General features: G+C 38.0%; 1 protein-coding gene across 2 annotated transcripts in view; it reads left to right on the top strand.

The window, feature by feature from the left end:
* Nucleotides 1–7528: 7528 nt before the first annotated feature.
* gjc1 (gap junction protein gamma 1) overlaps nucleotides 7529–15622 on the top strand; it is a 30295-nt gene continuing 22201 nt past the window's right edge. Inside the window, exon 1 of one of the 2 annotated variants that reach the window (XM_048208994.1) lies at nucleotides 7529–8278. The gene's annotated coding sequence lies outside the window, so the exon portion shown is untranslated. The remainder of the gene's footprint in view (nucleotides 8279–15622) is intronic. The other variant, XM_048208993.1, reaches the window with a different exon arrangement.

Raw genomic sequence — 15622 nt, 5'->3', positions numbered from 1 at the left:
GTGAGAGATGGTTAGTTGCATTCATACTGAAAGAAATTCAATTTAAAACAAAGTCATTAAGAGACGACATGAGAGTGAGTGAATGATTACATATCCATTTTTTAACACTTTAAAATAAGGTTTTGTTTGTTAGCATTAGTTAATTATATTAGTTTACATGAACTAACAATGAAAAATAATTTATTAATCTTAGTTCGTTGATTTCAACATTTACTAATACATTATCGAAATCAAATTTTTCTATTAATATTATTTAATGGACCAAACTAACATGAATTGATAATTAACAGTTGCATTATTATTAAACCGTTAACAAATATTAAAAAATACTGTAACAAATGTATTGCTCATTGTTAGTTAATATGTTAATTAATGGACTTTATATGTAAAGTGTTACCATTATCCCTAATAAAAATAAAAAGTATATAAAATTAAAAAGTTAATGAAATGTAAAAGTAACTAAACAGTAAATGGTATGTTTATATTTTGAATTTTACTGCCATATTTTCTGACATTTAGAAGTTTAGAAGTGTGTATGTCAGAGGGAATCATATTTTTAATTCGGAGACGGGGAGTGTGTATGCATGTGTCAGTGGGTAAAATGGTGATGAATAATCAGTTCGGACTACGTTGCTGTTGCCTTCATGAAAGATGTGTGTTTGTGTGAGTGATTTAAATATGCAAAATGGTTCTGGCAGCATGACTGACAGGCTTTATAAGTAGTGATCTCATGCACTGCAAATACCACTTGAATAATAAAATATGTCATTCAACACTTAAAGCCTTATAGTTCCCAGAAATGTCACAGTTTCTAACAAGTGTTTATTAATCTCACTAAACAGAAACACATAATGTTGTTGTTGAAAGTTTAAGATTTTGTTACTCCAGCCAGCAGTGAGGTGCTTTCATTAACAAATTTAACTTGCCTGTCAAGGGAAAAAGATGAGAGAAAAGGTAGGAAGAATTGAATACCAGGATCACTTTCTCACAAGATGAATGGTGAAATGATATTCTGACTGAAAGTCTTCTCCTGAGGTCTTGGCTTACTTCAGTGTTTTTTCTATATTTAGCAGTGATTTTCAAATTGTGCTCAAAGGTTATGTGTGAATGAGTGTGTGTGCTTCGGCACATTTCACATTCACTGCCATCAGAGCAGATGCCCTTGGCTCCACACAGTCACACTGCATGTACACACAAATTTTCTCCCCCAGAGTCAGAAAACTGTCATAATACTATATCATAAACTTGTAATACACACTTCGTGATCAGCACAACACAGAAATATGCACATACAGTTTATTTCTAAGTCAAATATTTGCTTTATAGACGTTCACGTTGATGTCAGTATAAGCTTTTGGATTTAAGCATGTTTACCTCTATCTCTGGCAACTTGCCTTGTATCTCCAGACGTTTTCTTCCATCCAATGAAATATAATTTTGGCTGTTGTGCCCTGTACATTTATTGGCTAATAAAGTGTCACCTCCATTCTGTCTCAACTAGTCAAAAAATGACTCTCTTGTCTGGTATTGTTTATTTCTGCTTTGACAAGGCATTGGTTCAAATGTTCATGAATGAATGATTCTAATTATTAGACTTTTATATTATCTGCTTAAAACAATACTTCACCCAAAAATGGTGAGAAATGGGGGTTATAAGGCTATTTCATGCATTCTGAATTATTTACACTGTTAAAGTTGTTTTCTCATGCTAAACACGAGTTGGACGTATGACGGAGTATTTCTGTGCCAAATACACTACTTCCGGTTTTGGAGAGTTTTTTTTCAAATATGGCCCTTTATCACGTAATAAAGGGCAGAATGGCTTGTATGGGCATTTCTCCCTGATAAGTGTGCACACACATCAGAACAAGAGCAAGAGAACGCCCATCAACGGACTTCGTTCGGGTTACGGAAACCAAGAGATTTATCAACAATGGCTGTGTCCCAATTCAGAGGCTGCACCCTTTGAAGGCTGCATCATTGAGGCAGTCTCATTTAAGAAAAATAACCTTTAGATTGCAAAGCAAGGAAGAAATTACAGTATTACACCTCACAATAAATATCAGTCAATTTTATGGTTACTTTTCTTAAATATGACAACCTTGATGAAGTATTCAGCCTTTAAATGCGACCTCCAGAGGACGCAGCCTCCGAAATGAGACGCAGCTCCTGTAAACAAAGAAGTGTGTTTGGTTTTGAGGGAAAGATTACCTTTCTCAGCTTCCCAAAGAACCCAGCATTAAGGGAACAGTGGATGAAGTTTGTTTTTCCGTTGTGCACATATGTTTGTTTGTTCCCGGGATTTCAGTGATGAATGCTTTGTAAACAAGTCCCAGTTCGACACTGGATTTGCTGATCGTGGGCAGTGAGTAACTGCATCAAATGTATGTGTTTTGTTGGCAATTGGCACGCAAGTGCATGAAATGTAAATAACAGGAACGTTTTTGTTCCCTTTTTATTTATAATGATGTCACAGCTTGCATACGATCGCTACGCAAAAGCTGCGCACGCTCGTGACTCGTTAGCTCTGCCCACGGCACTGACAGCAGGCACGCCTCCAGGAGCTCAGCTTTTTTCAGAAAGACTCGGTACAGCATATCTATCTTTTATAAATATGATAAAACTAAAGACTTCTCAGAGATATGAAGGATGCAATACTCTACAGGTACTCAAGATTAATGTGATTGGTAGAAGCTGTGTGTGTGTTACCTACCCTTTCAAATGATGTCGTTCCAAACCAGTATGAGTATTTGACCTGTATGAGGGCTAATGTTTTATTGTTAAATGTTTTATTGTATTTTATGTGATTTTTTGTCATTTTTGGAGCTTCAAAGACACTGGTCACCATTTCATTTCAATTAATTGTAAAAGAGAAACATTAACATTCTGCATAATTCCTCCTTTCATGATCAAAAAAATCGTACAGGTTTGGAACAACGAAAATTATGAAGGAATTTTTGTTTTTTAAGGGAACTATGCCTTTAAGTCAGGCCAGTTAAATTACCACTGCTTATTTCTTTAACATATCTTCTCCACTCACACCTTAACCTCTTCATGACCCTCTGTCATAAGAACCCGGTCATGACGCCACATGAGGGCAGCGTTTGTCACAGCTATATGAAAGAAATATACTTATTTTTTAATTTGTGTATTTCTATTTTCTTCCCCTGTGGTGATGTATCTGATTTACAAAACAACTGTGAATATTGTCAGTTATGTATATATTCTCAATAATTATTTTGTATATATTTGCTGACTGAGGCAATCCAGATGCGTTTTTTTTTTTTTTTTCCTTTATTCTGTGTAAATGTGTGTCCTTTGTTGTCCTATGTTGGTTACTGTTTTATGTTTTGTGTTTGTTAATATGTAATAAATATTACATGAAAGACATATACAGCGCATGGACTTGGTTTGGCTTCATATTGCTTATATATAGATAAAATAGAAATATAATAGAATAGTAAGCGTTGCTTTTAATGGGTCAAGTGTTGACAAAAAGAACTTTAGCCATTTCTTGGAAGTGGCTAAAGACTCAAAGTGATTTTGTGCCAGTGGTCGTTCTGTAGGCAAACATCAGTGCCTTGAATTTGAGATGAGTGGCTATTGGCAACCAGTGCAAATTGATGAAGAGAGGTGTGACGTGCACAGTCTTTGGCTCGTTAAAGTCCACTCTCGCTGCTGCATTCTGGATCAGTTGCAGAGTTTTGACAGTACATGCTGGATGGCCTGCCAAGAGAGGATTACAATAGTCCAATCAGGATAGAACAAGAGCTTGGACAAGGAGTTGTGTAGCATGCTCCAATATGAAGGGCCTGATCTTCCTAATGTTGTATAAGGCAAATCTGCAGGACCACAGCAATGTGGTTGGTGAAGTTTAACTGATCATCAATCACGAACCTAGCTGAATGGAGAAGTTGTGATGAAGTGTTGGGTTGGCCGAAATCACAAGCAGTTCTGTCTTTACAAGGTTGAGTTGAGCTGTCCTTCATCCAGCAGCTACTGTCGGATCATCTGGCTGGAATGAGAGGTGTAGTTGTGTGTCATCAGCATAGCAGCGATAGGAAAAGCCATGTTTCTGAATGACAGATCCTAGTGATGTCATGTAGATGGAGAAGAGAAGTGGTCCAAGCACTGAGCCCTGAGGCACCCCAGTAGCTAGATGTTGCGACTTATACACCTCACCCTTTCAAAACACCCTGAAGGGGTATGCAGTATGCAGCCAATGTGCAACAATAAACTCTTCATGTTCAAACTATTCACAGTACTCATGAAACCTCATGTTTCATTGTTTCATTTTTGGCCAAATTTTGTATAAAATGTTACAGTTACAGTCCATCTAAGAGACATTAATGTTTAACAGAAATGATTTTTTAAATTAATCATAACTAACATTTCTTTTTCTTTCAACATTTATATGCTTTTGAAAACTAAATGTCCCCAACACTTGGGCCAGTGTTAGTGTGCTGAAATAATGGATGCAGATGGAAAAGACTAGAAAGACTGTCTAAATACATAACCTTGTGACTTGAATAACAAGCTGAAGTCATCAAGAAATCCAAATTTGCTTTTACCTGGTAACAGAGAATTATACATTTGAAGAAACAATTATTGGAGAAAAATGATGTAATAAATCATGTCATTTTTGCCTTAATTGCTCCTATTCTATAAAAACTGTTGTACCCTTTTTGTCGAGAGGAATTCTCTCTGAATTGGAGATCCTCTCGGCCATGTTAAAATTATGTTTTATTAAAAAAGTTCAGGAGGAACATGTTCAAATTGCCTAACCAATCAGCAAGTGATGAGGCCTACATATACACAGCCGCCTCACCTACATTCCTCGACAGTTTTCTGCATCACTCCACCACCCCGTCTCTTCACACTCGCCTGGCTAATATCCTAACCAGAGATACAGGGGAGTACTCTTTCGGGCCAAAATTCCAAGCTCGGAGCCAGGGTAAACAGGGGTAAACGTAGATGTCCCAGATTAACTTAAGTATAGGGGAATTTCTACCACAAAAGAAAGGTCAGTCTGAAATAGAGTGAAAAGGAATTGCTAAACTTTATGAATTGCTAGCAAGAGGTCTAATTTAGTGGCCAAAAGTGATGTCCGGAGGGGACATTTGCACAATACTTGCTTTTAATTACATTTCAGGTTCTGTTAAATAATCAAAATATAAGGAGTATAGGCCTACACTTGGTTAAGGTATTTAATTGACAAAATTATTGACAAGAAAGGTAAACTTCAGCATAAAATTAAATATGGATTTAATTGTATTATGCATTGTGTTCAGCAGGATTCCCAAGTATTGGTCCATTTTGCCATCCACTTTGTAATGAATGCAAGTGTAACAAGATGGGACTCAGGCAGAGATCCATTTGCAAGCTTTATTTAAAGTAAGCGTGGTCGTACAGGCAGGGTCTAGGCAGGGGCAAACAGGAACAGCAAGGGCTAGGCAGAATCGTGGTCAGGATACAGGCAATGGTCAGGACAGGCAGATATCATTCACAGGTCAGGAAACAATGCAAAGTCCAAAGGCAGGCAGCAGAGGATCGTAAACGTTACACAGACAGGTTCGATGACAGGCAGACAATAAACACAGGGGAACGCTCAGAATTGAACACAGGGTGAATCAAGACTTCGCAAAGAGGTGGTGTGTGAGTGAGTCTTAAATAGTCCAGATAATGTACTAAGCTGTATGTGGCAACAGGTGATTGGTGTGGAGTGTGCATGTGACTGGCAGGGAGGATTATGGGAAGGGTAATCCAGAACTGACAGGATTCGTGACAGCAAGATTGGTATGACCACTTGGCCAAAAATGATGTCCACACAATTCGATATGTTTCATTGCTTCATAATACAATATATAATAATACATGAATACAATATACATAATACATGATACAATTGAAATGTGGAATAAGAACATTCGTTTTACACAACTTCACAACATGCATGCAAAATATTTAATAAATATTTCTTAAAAATATTTCTGTGCGAAGAAGCCAATTTTCATATCACTTTTGGCCGCTACTGTAAAGCGAAATCCCCAGAGTTAAATCAACTCTGCTCAGAGAACATATGGTCCCTTTCTACATAGAGTTAAAATAACACTGAAGCAGAGTTAAAGTTAATGAGATAATGCTTTGTTTGTGGAGTTGTTTAATTTAATGTATTTTATCTTCAGTTGATTTCATCTAGGGCTGTGGCTAGAAGTCATTTGTAATTATTGTGTTTCTCTTCAGTGATTCTGCTTGTTAACAGCAGGTGTTCATCACTAATGCTCAATCATAACTTAATTATCTCATTAACTTTAACTCTGCTTCAGTGTTACTTTAACACTATATAGAGAGGTACCATGTGTAATCTGAGCAGAGTTGGTTTAACTCTGGATTTGAAAATGTGATACTGTCAAAATATGTTGACTATAATGTCATGATAATAAATGGAATTTCAATCACAATGTGAATATCCTAAAATTATATTTTAGAGGTTGAAGAACATTTTGGAACTCAGCTTTGGCATTTCAACTACACAATGGTATAAAAAATCTAATGAGTGGTGATTGTCTGATCATTTGTTCAATCACATTGACTGACTGATTAATGGAGTGATTTGATGTGACAATGTCACCATCTTGATCCGACGTCTCAGTGTTGCCTCTCTACCTACTCCTTTTCTCCTTTCCCACAAGACAGAGTGAGAGATTCATGTTAAACAGGGCGCCAGGGAATTTCTGGCAGACACAGCAAGATGATGTGACAAAGAGAAGTACTGGAGCACTCCGTGTCACTGCAGGCTGTTTTGGAGCGCCATATGCCGAAAACCCTTCTGTACAACAAAACCATCCAGAGTACACAAACTTTTGGAAGCCCGATTTCACCCTACCTCCCAGTCACAACTATGTGAACAGTTTGATTGTATCCATGCCATCCTAGTAACAATAATTATTTCATGCCCTGGACTCTGACCAGCCTAAGCCCTGCCATCATTTGACAAGTAAGAAAGAGAGAGAGAAGGAACACAAAGAAAACAGAGGGAGAGAGATGCCTCTGGTTAGGAGGAAACCCCATTTCCAATGTCAGTGTCTGTATAAGATGTCAGCCAATGCACCTGAACCAGTCAGCCTGTCAAAGTTCCTGTCAGAGTGCCTGAATGTCAGAGAAGCAGATGGAGAGGTTACAATGGCTCGTTCAGACTGTAGTCTGATGGAACACGGTTTCAGGGTAAGAACCATCAACTCAAATTCTGGTTGAAGTTAGAAGTCCTGGTTAATTAAGTTGAAGAAGAGAAGGGACTAAGAGTATAATAACAGTATGTTGGGATAGGAATCATTAAAACGAAATTGAGCTTTTTCTGTTTAAATGTTAAAAAACAATCCAATGTTCCAGGTTTTGCTTTGTTTTCTCTTATTAAATGTATTAAACCAATTGATTACAAATGTATATTTCGAAACAGATACAAAAAGAATTTATTAAACAGCTTAAAATGAAGTTTGAACACACTGGCTTTTTATGTCCAAAAGGAAATCATGCATGAGAGCGGGCGCGCGCATCGTGCTTGCGCGCAAGTCAATCATCCTTCGACTTTTGTGAACGTCAGAAATGCCTCTCTTCAGTGTGCAACCATCCGTCAGGCTTCCCCTTCAGTTTTAATACGCCGTAGCATCTCTCAGACAAGGTCGTGCACTTTTGCCTTTCCCTGTGATAAACAACCAAAAAAGTGGCGTGGGTCAGCCGTGCAAGCAGTCATTGTGTCCCAGCCTCCCCACGAGGACGGAGAGGAGATGCGGACACCGCTTGAAATCGTGCTCATTCGTTTTTGACAGATAGTAGGATGGATAGTTCGCACGTGTTCACTGTAGTGAGTGACTTAAGGCGCGCGATTGAAAATGACACTGCCAGAATATTTGGCCAGGTAAATACGGGCACGAGACTAGCTCGCGCGAAAATGAACTCAGCGGCCAGCGAGTATCATCAGTGATTTCTTCAAAATGACTGAATTTATCCAAATGAATTTATGAACAGGACGACAGATTGCAGACGAGCATTAACAACACTCAAAACACGTCGTAAAATAGCGCTTGTTGCCGAGCAGTATGTTAAAATCGGACCATTTCAGTCGCGCTCTGAGGTCTCGTGAAGGGTTCAACGGTGACAAGACAGAGACGGAGGCGAGATCGACAACGGAGGACTTGGGCTGCGATTAAAACACTGGGACCTTCCGTCATTTGACCGGGCATCCTTCTCCATAAAATAATCATCACAGACTCGCAGAGCGGTAAGAGTCATATTTCAGTCATTTGTATTTTACTGACAAGAAGATATTTTGTATGGAGAAACAGCACACGTGCCCGTGAATGACAGAACTGGAGCGCGTTCCCACATTTTGCCGAGGTTATGATGAATATCAATCAGTTATATACTAACGTTATGTACTTAAATGAAGGACAATTACATGCACTTTTGTGTAAAACACAGCACATTGATAGTGTGGTTTCCCCTGTAAAACATTATCGCTCTCTGGAGCGCAAGTAATGACACTTTTATACACGGGTTTGGTTTAGCGTTTTTTTTTGCTGACAGAACAAAACGACAATACAGACTTCACAATTTTTGTTTGCAGTGCTTTTGCTTGGTCTTAAAAGAGCAAAAGCTGAAATTGAGGATTTAGTTTAGATTTTAGTAGCTTTCTTTTGTGCACAGTTAAGTGTGTGAAGAGAAATAGCTACTGGACGTGTTTCTACTTAATTTAGCCTTCATGTTGTATGTATTGATCACTGACCTTAAAGTAGTTAAACTAAGTTGCTAATGAGACAACAACATATCTTTTACTTTTCTTTTTTCTCTTCTTCCTTTCTGTTTCATATAAAAACAGCTGCAATAAATTTAAAAAAGATTTATGATTGAAAGCAGAGATCTCCAGGAAAGTCCCTCCCTTGCCATGTCTATGCTTTTCAGATTATAGTTTGGGAATAAAAAGATCTTTGTTTTTGATTGGTCCTGCCATTGTTTTGCAAAAGGCAATTAAATACATTTTTTTTTCTTTGCTTTCATGCTGATAGTGACCAGAAGGTTTTATTCATTGTTTGGTCCGGGTCTGTCTGTTTAATGTCTTCTAAGGGGACACCATGTTTCTCAGTTAATCGTACACTGAACAGTTGTGGTGTTCGGCTCTACTGTTCCACAGCAACAAGCCTTGCAGGTATTTGTCACAGTTATGCACTAAATCATCTGATTAAAGCAATTAGCTGATATTAGAGCATGAAAAGTATTTAATTAGCAGAGGTGAGGTGGTGGTGCGTTAAGGCACAAAATACCTCTAGCATTTATTTAGGGTTTTTTTAAATACTGAGTTATTTTAAAACGGCTTTTAATAGGATTTAGTGCAACTTTTAGTTAGTTAATTGTTAATTCACATTAGGCAGATTGTAATATGTCATAGAAAATCCAGTAAAATATAACTCTGTTGGGCATCTTAAAACCATCAGAAAAATGTTTTTTTTTATTTGATACTGAAGTTGTCAATGTAAATAGATATAGATACTTTTTCATTTTTTTAACCATAGATTCACTCCAAGATTGCCTATATGCCTTCATTCTGTGTTTACTCTCTCTTTCTTTGCCTTTTTACGTTGCTTTGTAGGCACCTTATATGTCTGGATTGCTCAAACATTTTATTTCAAATTACAATGCAAACATTTGCTTGAATAATTTTCATAGAGTCAAAAGAAGTTGATTTGCCCAGTGATGTATTTATTGCTCTGAAAAGCTTGCATACGCTGATAATGCAGTATTAAAGTGAGTTTTGAAAAATTATATCCCAAAAGAATATATTTATAGATTTTTATTTCGCTTTTTTATTGATATATAAAGGTCAGATTAAAACAAAACTCTTTTTACCGTGCCTTAATCACTTATTTGTGTTTATTAAAAATATCTTTTATGTATAGATTTTGCTTTCCCACCAGACCCACACTTTTCATAAAAATTTTAATTGCAAGTTTAAAACTAAACAGAGTGCTATAAACAAACTATTTTGGTTCTAATAACAAAAAAGTGCCCATAGTTGAAATAACGCATGTTTATTAAATAATATGAATAATTAGCATTTTTAAATTCAAGCATTTCTGCATTTTGTGTGTGTCCTGTGTACAGACACAATGCCATGTCAAGACACCCTCTCCCACACACACTCGCTCATTAAATTTTATGTTCTTTGTTTTCTATTTTTCTCTTTTTCATCTCAAGTCTACCAGCAGGATCTATCTGTGTGTGAGATAACTGTTTCTATGTGACTTATTGCATGCGTACACACAGTAGACATTTGGACTTTAAGGTAGAAAGAAAAATAGTAAAGAAAGTCATGGAAATTGCGCTTCGCCTGGGTAAAAGAGCGATGAGGAGCACATTCAGTCTGGCATGCAATTACACACACGCTCATGCACTCTATAGTCTAGGAGCCTGATCTGAGGAACCTGGCCTGTGTACAGCTTTCTAATCTGAACATACACACACATAAAGAGACAAAACAGACTGCTTCGTTCCGGCTGGTCAAGGCCAGTTTTGACCACCCAGATCGAGGCGGCATCAGATAAGTGGGGAGGCTCTGAAGCCTCTCAGTAAGTCTGTTACAAAGTCTGTCAATCTGTCATCCATATGGAGATTAAAATGAATGATAGCGAACACTTTCTTTATGTAGATATTTTTGCATTTTAAGATATTATGTAGTATTGTTATCAGGCCTTCTTTCTTATGGCATTTGATCACCACAGTCCAAGCAAAACCTGACCCATCCACGCACTGTAAAGAGATTCTGTAATATGTGAGTTTTTGTGTGTGCACTACAAAGGAGTGCTGTCCTTATCATCATGGTGATTCATAATGACCCATCATTCTGTCTGATGCACACACCATAGACGCAGCATGTTTTTATGTGTGTGTGTGTGTGTGTGTGTGTAGTTATAGATCCTCGGTGACATTCCCAGTGGGAAGGAGTCTCATGTGATTCTTCTCTTCCACTCAGCTCATTGCCGAAGTGAACCTTTGCCATCCAAACACACACAGACACACACGTGAGTGTGCATTCTCAGCTTCTGTGGCTGAGTGAGTAAATCTGCACTCACTATTAATGCTATGTGACATCGAGGGATGACTGCAAAGACAGGACACACTGAGACAACAGAGGCCACATAAAACACACACACAAACACAAGCCATACTGATTTACAGCTTTCCCTCCCATGGCCTGCCCAACATCATCTTTTTCAAAACTTTCTCTTTCTCATACACAAGCCTCTGTGGTGACACATAACCTGTGTCAAAGACAAGTACATGGGCTGTGTTGACCCAGCCAGGTCTGGGTCCTGTCAAAGAGAGAGACGGTGAAAAACAGGGTAAGAAATAGCACACTTAAGAAATCTATTAGATTACAGACTCTGTTCTCCATTTCTTCTTCTCTGTCCCTCTTGCTTGGGTGATATGAATGTAGAGCAGAGGTGTAGATCTCATGTCCAACTGGAGAAGCAACAAACAGGACATTTTACAATTTTGATGTTATCCCAAAGTGTTCCCCCAGGATATGCACCCCTGGCTGTGAGTAATTTAAACACATTCCTCCTGAAGTGTTTGCAGTAGGGCTGCCCCCTAATAGTCGACAAACTGTTAGTCGATGAAAAGAGGCTTAGGCTTTGACCAAAATTTTATTAGTCGCTTAGTCGCAGGGAAAAAATCTACAGGAGGTGGCGGCGAAGTCACGCAGTCTGTGAAGGACAGAACATTAGCAGCTGATCTATGTGGTAATTACAGTACATCAGGCAGGACACCCAAGCGCTCGCCTATCATTCATCGACCTCAAATATGGCTTATCATCTGAAACATGTAAATAGTAGCATCTTTACATGCCGCTTGCTCTAACGTTAACCTAGAAAAACGTGGGCTATCCAAGTGTTTGTGCGGAGTGTGAAAGCTGAATAGTAGCACGGTTACTGCATGACAGCTAACGTAGAGGCGCTGGCTCGATCACTTGCACTTAAAATACTCCGTCGATACTCCATGTAAACTTGCCTCACACAGACATGAAAAATATATCTATAGAAAGCAACTGGAAAACAAATATTCACAGGTTATGTGATCCGTATGAAACGTGCATTTCACAGGTTTACACGTACATGAAATCAAAGGGCTCCGAGCTCGGAATTTGGCCGAACCCAGAGTACTCCACCTCATTAACTGGGATAGAAACCAGCCAAGAGTGAGGTGATGGGGTGGTGGAGGGATGCTGTGAAACTTGTCGCGGGATAGAGGTGAGAGATGGCTTTATATACTGGCTTCCTCTTGCACTGATTGGTTGATTACCTGAACGTCCGCCTCCCGAATTTTGTTAAATAAAACTTCATATAGACTCATCCACTAATGCAGAGATGACGAGTCAGCATCGTCAAATTCATCACTGTAGCCAAAAATACAGAAAACACTAGTTTATCGATTAATTATTAAAATGTTAAAGCAGTCTCCTTGCTGTTTTTTCCTGACACATTCACAATCGTTACTTTTGCCAGTGTGCTAATTAGGCTCTGTAGGCATTAAAGGCTCTGTTTTCTGATTTATATGGTTTATTAATAAATGTGCGATTAGTCGACTAATCGCTTAAAACGAATGACTACTAGCCGACCAGAAAAATCTTTAGTCAAAGGCAGCCCTAGTTTTATTTGTTAAAGGTGCTCTAAGTGATGTCACGCGTTTTTAGGCTAGCTGCCTGTCCCCTGAACACACTGTAAAAAAACGCGGTCTCTGTAGTCGCCACAAACTCCAAAAACGGCAATAAAAAGAAACTGGTGCAGCCTGGACCACAAAACATAATAAACACGCTCCAGCCAATAACCGACAAGAATGATTTTAAATGCGCGTTCATGACTGTTTCAGGAAGCATGGAGGGGAGGGGGAGGAGGAGGAGGAGGGACGGTCTAGCTAGCCTCTGTTTTGTTTGACAACACTTCGAACGTCAACAGGAAGTTACTCCACCCAGGATCACTTAGAGCACCTTTAATATAATGCTCATAAAATGTGAATTTTTAAATTATAAATTAAAATCTAAAATTATACATTTAAAGGGTTAGTTCACCCAAAAATGAAAATAATGTCATTAATTACTCACCCTCATGTTGTTCCACACCTGTAAGACCTTCGTTCATCTTCAGAACACAAATTAAGATATTTTAGTTGAAGGCCTGCATTCACAGCAATGACATTTCCTCTCTCACGATCCATTAATGTACTAAAAACATATTTAAATCAGTTCATGTGAGTACAGTGGTTCGACTTTAATATTATAAAGTGACTAGAATATTTTTTGTGTGCCAAAAAACCCAAAAATGACTTTTTAACAATATCTAGCCGATTTCAAAAGACTGCTTTGGAGCGTTATGAATCTTTTGAGTCGAATCAGTGATTCGGATCGCGTATCAAACCGCCAAACTGCTGAAATCACGTGACTTTGGTGCTCCGATCCACTGATTTGATTCGTAAAGCTCCGAAGCTTCAAGAAGCAGTGTTTTGAAATCGGCCATCACTAGATAGTTAAAATTATTATTATTTTTTTTTTTTTTTTTTTTTTTTTTTTTAAATATTCTTGTCGCTTTATAATATTAATATTGAACCACTGTACTCACATGAACTGATTTAAATATGTTTTTAGTACCTTTATGGATCTTAAAAGAGGAAGTACCATTGTTGTCTATGCAGGCCTCACTGAGTCATCGGATTTAATCAAAAATATCTTGATTTGTGTTCTGAAGATGAACGAAGGTCTTACGGGTGTGGAACGACATGAGGGTGAGTAATAAATGACAGAATTTTAATTTTTGGGTGAACTAACCCTTTAAACTGATAAATATGATTTGGCCAGTAGAAAAAGGATCCTTACTGTTGTGCTCTGACAAAGGCAATAAATAGACAATACATAAATAAAAAAAAAACATAAAAACAATGTTTCAAGGAAGAGTATTATTTTGTTTAGCATGTACTGTTTCACTCAGTTAAGCAAATATAATGTGGGTAGTTGCCAAACTGAAGATACACACAGAGCGTATCTGTCTCTTCTAAGTGTACACTTCCTAAGAAGTGTTATGGTAATTATGCTTTTACAACAGGAGTAAATTAACAATGTGATCTGTTTCTCCTCTTTGTTCACCTCTAATTCTCCCTCAGTGATCCTGCCATGAGCAGAGTGACAGACCCCTTGGTTACATCATCAACATAAAACATGAGTCCTCCGACACAGGTCAAAAAGTATTAGACAGAATGTGTGTGTGTGTCAGAGAGAGAGAGAGAGAGAGAGTGATGTCCTTGTTTCCTGTCTTTTCCCCAAGTCATTTTCAGAGGGGGTATCATTCACCCATGGCTGGGTTTCCATGGCCACAAGGACCGGGCCAATCAGAGCGCAGGGCCACCATGTGCTCCAGACGAGGAAAAAGCCCGCCAGCGACACATATGCTAGCGAGCTAACGCTAACCCAGCATCTTTGCATTTGCTCCGCGGCTCTTCCTCTCTGGCCTTCTCTTTCATTTTGATCCCCTCTGTCCTTGAACCTTAAATCTCTCTAAAGTTTTAAATAGCTTGATGTAATTTTAACAGTTATGAGTTAGAAGGAAAGGGGAAGGAGACAAGTGCCCCTCAGACAAACAAGCTTTAACTCAACCTGTAAAAATAGAAAAGGAGGTGAGACACATTCCATGGATTTTCTCCTAGTTACAAACTTTGTTGATTTATATTGTCTGACAGAGTGTTTATACTGTAAGAGTGTGTAAGGTAGAGAGGAAAGAGAGAAAAGAAAGCATTTGCTGGATGATTTATTGCAACGTAGAGGGCAATTCCTGTAAATATTTCTCTTAGAGGCCAACATCTGAATTTTCCTATGGTTTAATGCACTCTAAACTGTAATGGAATTGCATTGTTTGCCTTTGGAATTGATTGTGTCCATGGAAATGGAATTCCATTGTTAGAGTCTAATCTCTGCATGCTTTTCATTTGTTATGGAATCATCTGTATAGGTATGGGATTGTGAGCCATCAGTTGAGGAACACATAGCTGCTGCTGCTCTCTCTCTCTTTCTCTCTCTCTCAAAAAAAAAAAATGCGCACACAGACACACATTCTCGCACATACCTTGATCAAAGGCCTAAAGCTCAGATTTTGGAGAAATCCCCTCTATGGCAAGTCATCGTTTCCATGGAGACTGAAATATTTCCTATACTCGTTCTAAGCTGTGCTTCACTTCATGGTACTATTGTGTGTTTCTTCTCCTCTTTTCTTCCTCCTTTCACTGCCAAAAAATGAATTTCTTACTCAGTATTTTTTGTCTTGTCTTCCAGTACAAATATCTTAACATTCTTAAATCACGATACATTTACTTGAGAAGGAAAATTACTTATTTCATCAGAAATCAAGACTTAATATCTTATCAAAAAGTTTATGCTTAAAACAATAAAAAAATATATGAGTTATTCCATATTAGGTAAGAAAAACTGGTTTTCCCTCAAGTCCTGACTTAAGTTACATCTTGCCTTATAGGCAGATATTTTGCTTGTTTTAAGTATTGAACCTAATTTTGATACATTTTTCATAAA

Source organism: Megalobrama amblycephala, linkage group LG1 (assembly GCF_018812025.1).
Source record: "Megalobrama amblycephala isolate DHTTF-2021 linkage group LG1, ASM1881202v1, whole genome shotgun sequence".
Classification (NCBI taxonomy): Eukaryota; Metazoa; Chordata; class Actinopteri; order Cypriniformes; family Xenocyprididae; genus Megalobrama; species Megalobrama amblycephala.
The sequence above is the reverse complement of the archived record's forward strand: the minus strand, read 5'-3'. Positions and strand labels throughout refer to the sequence as shown.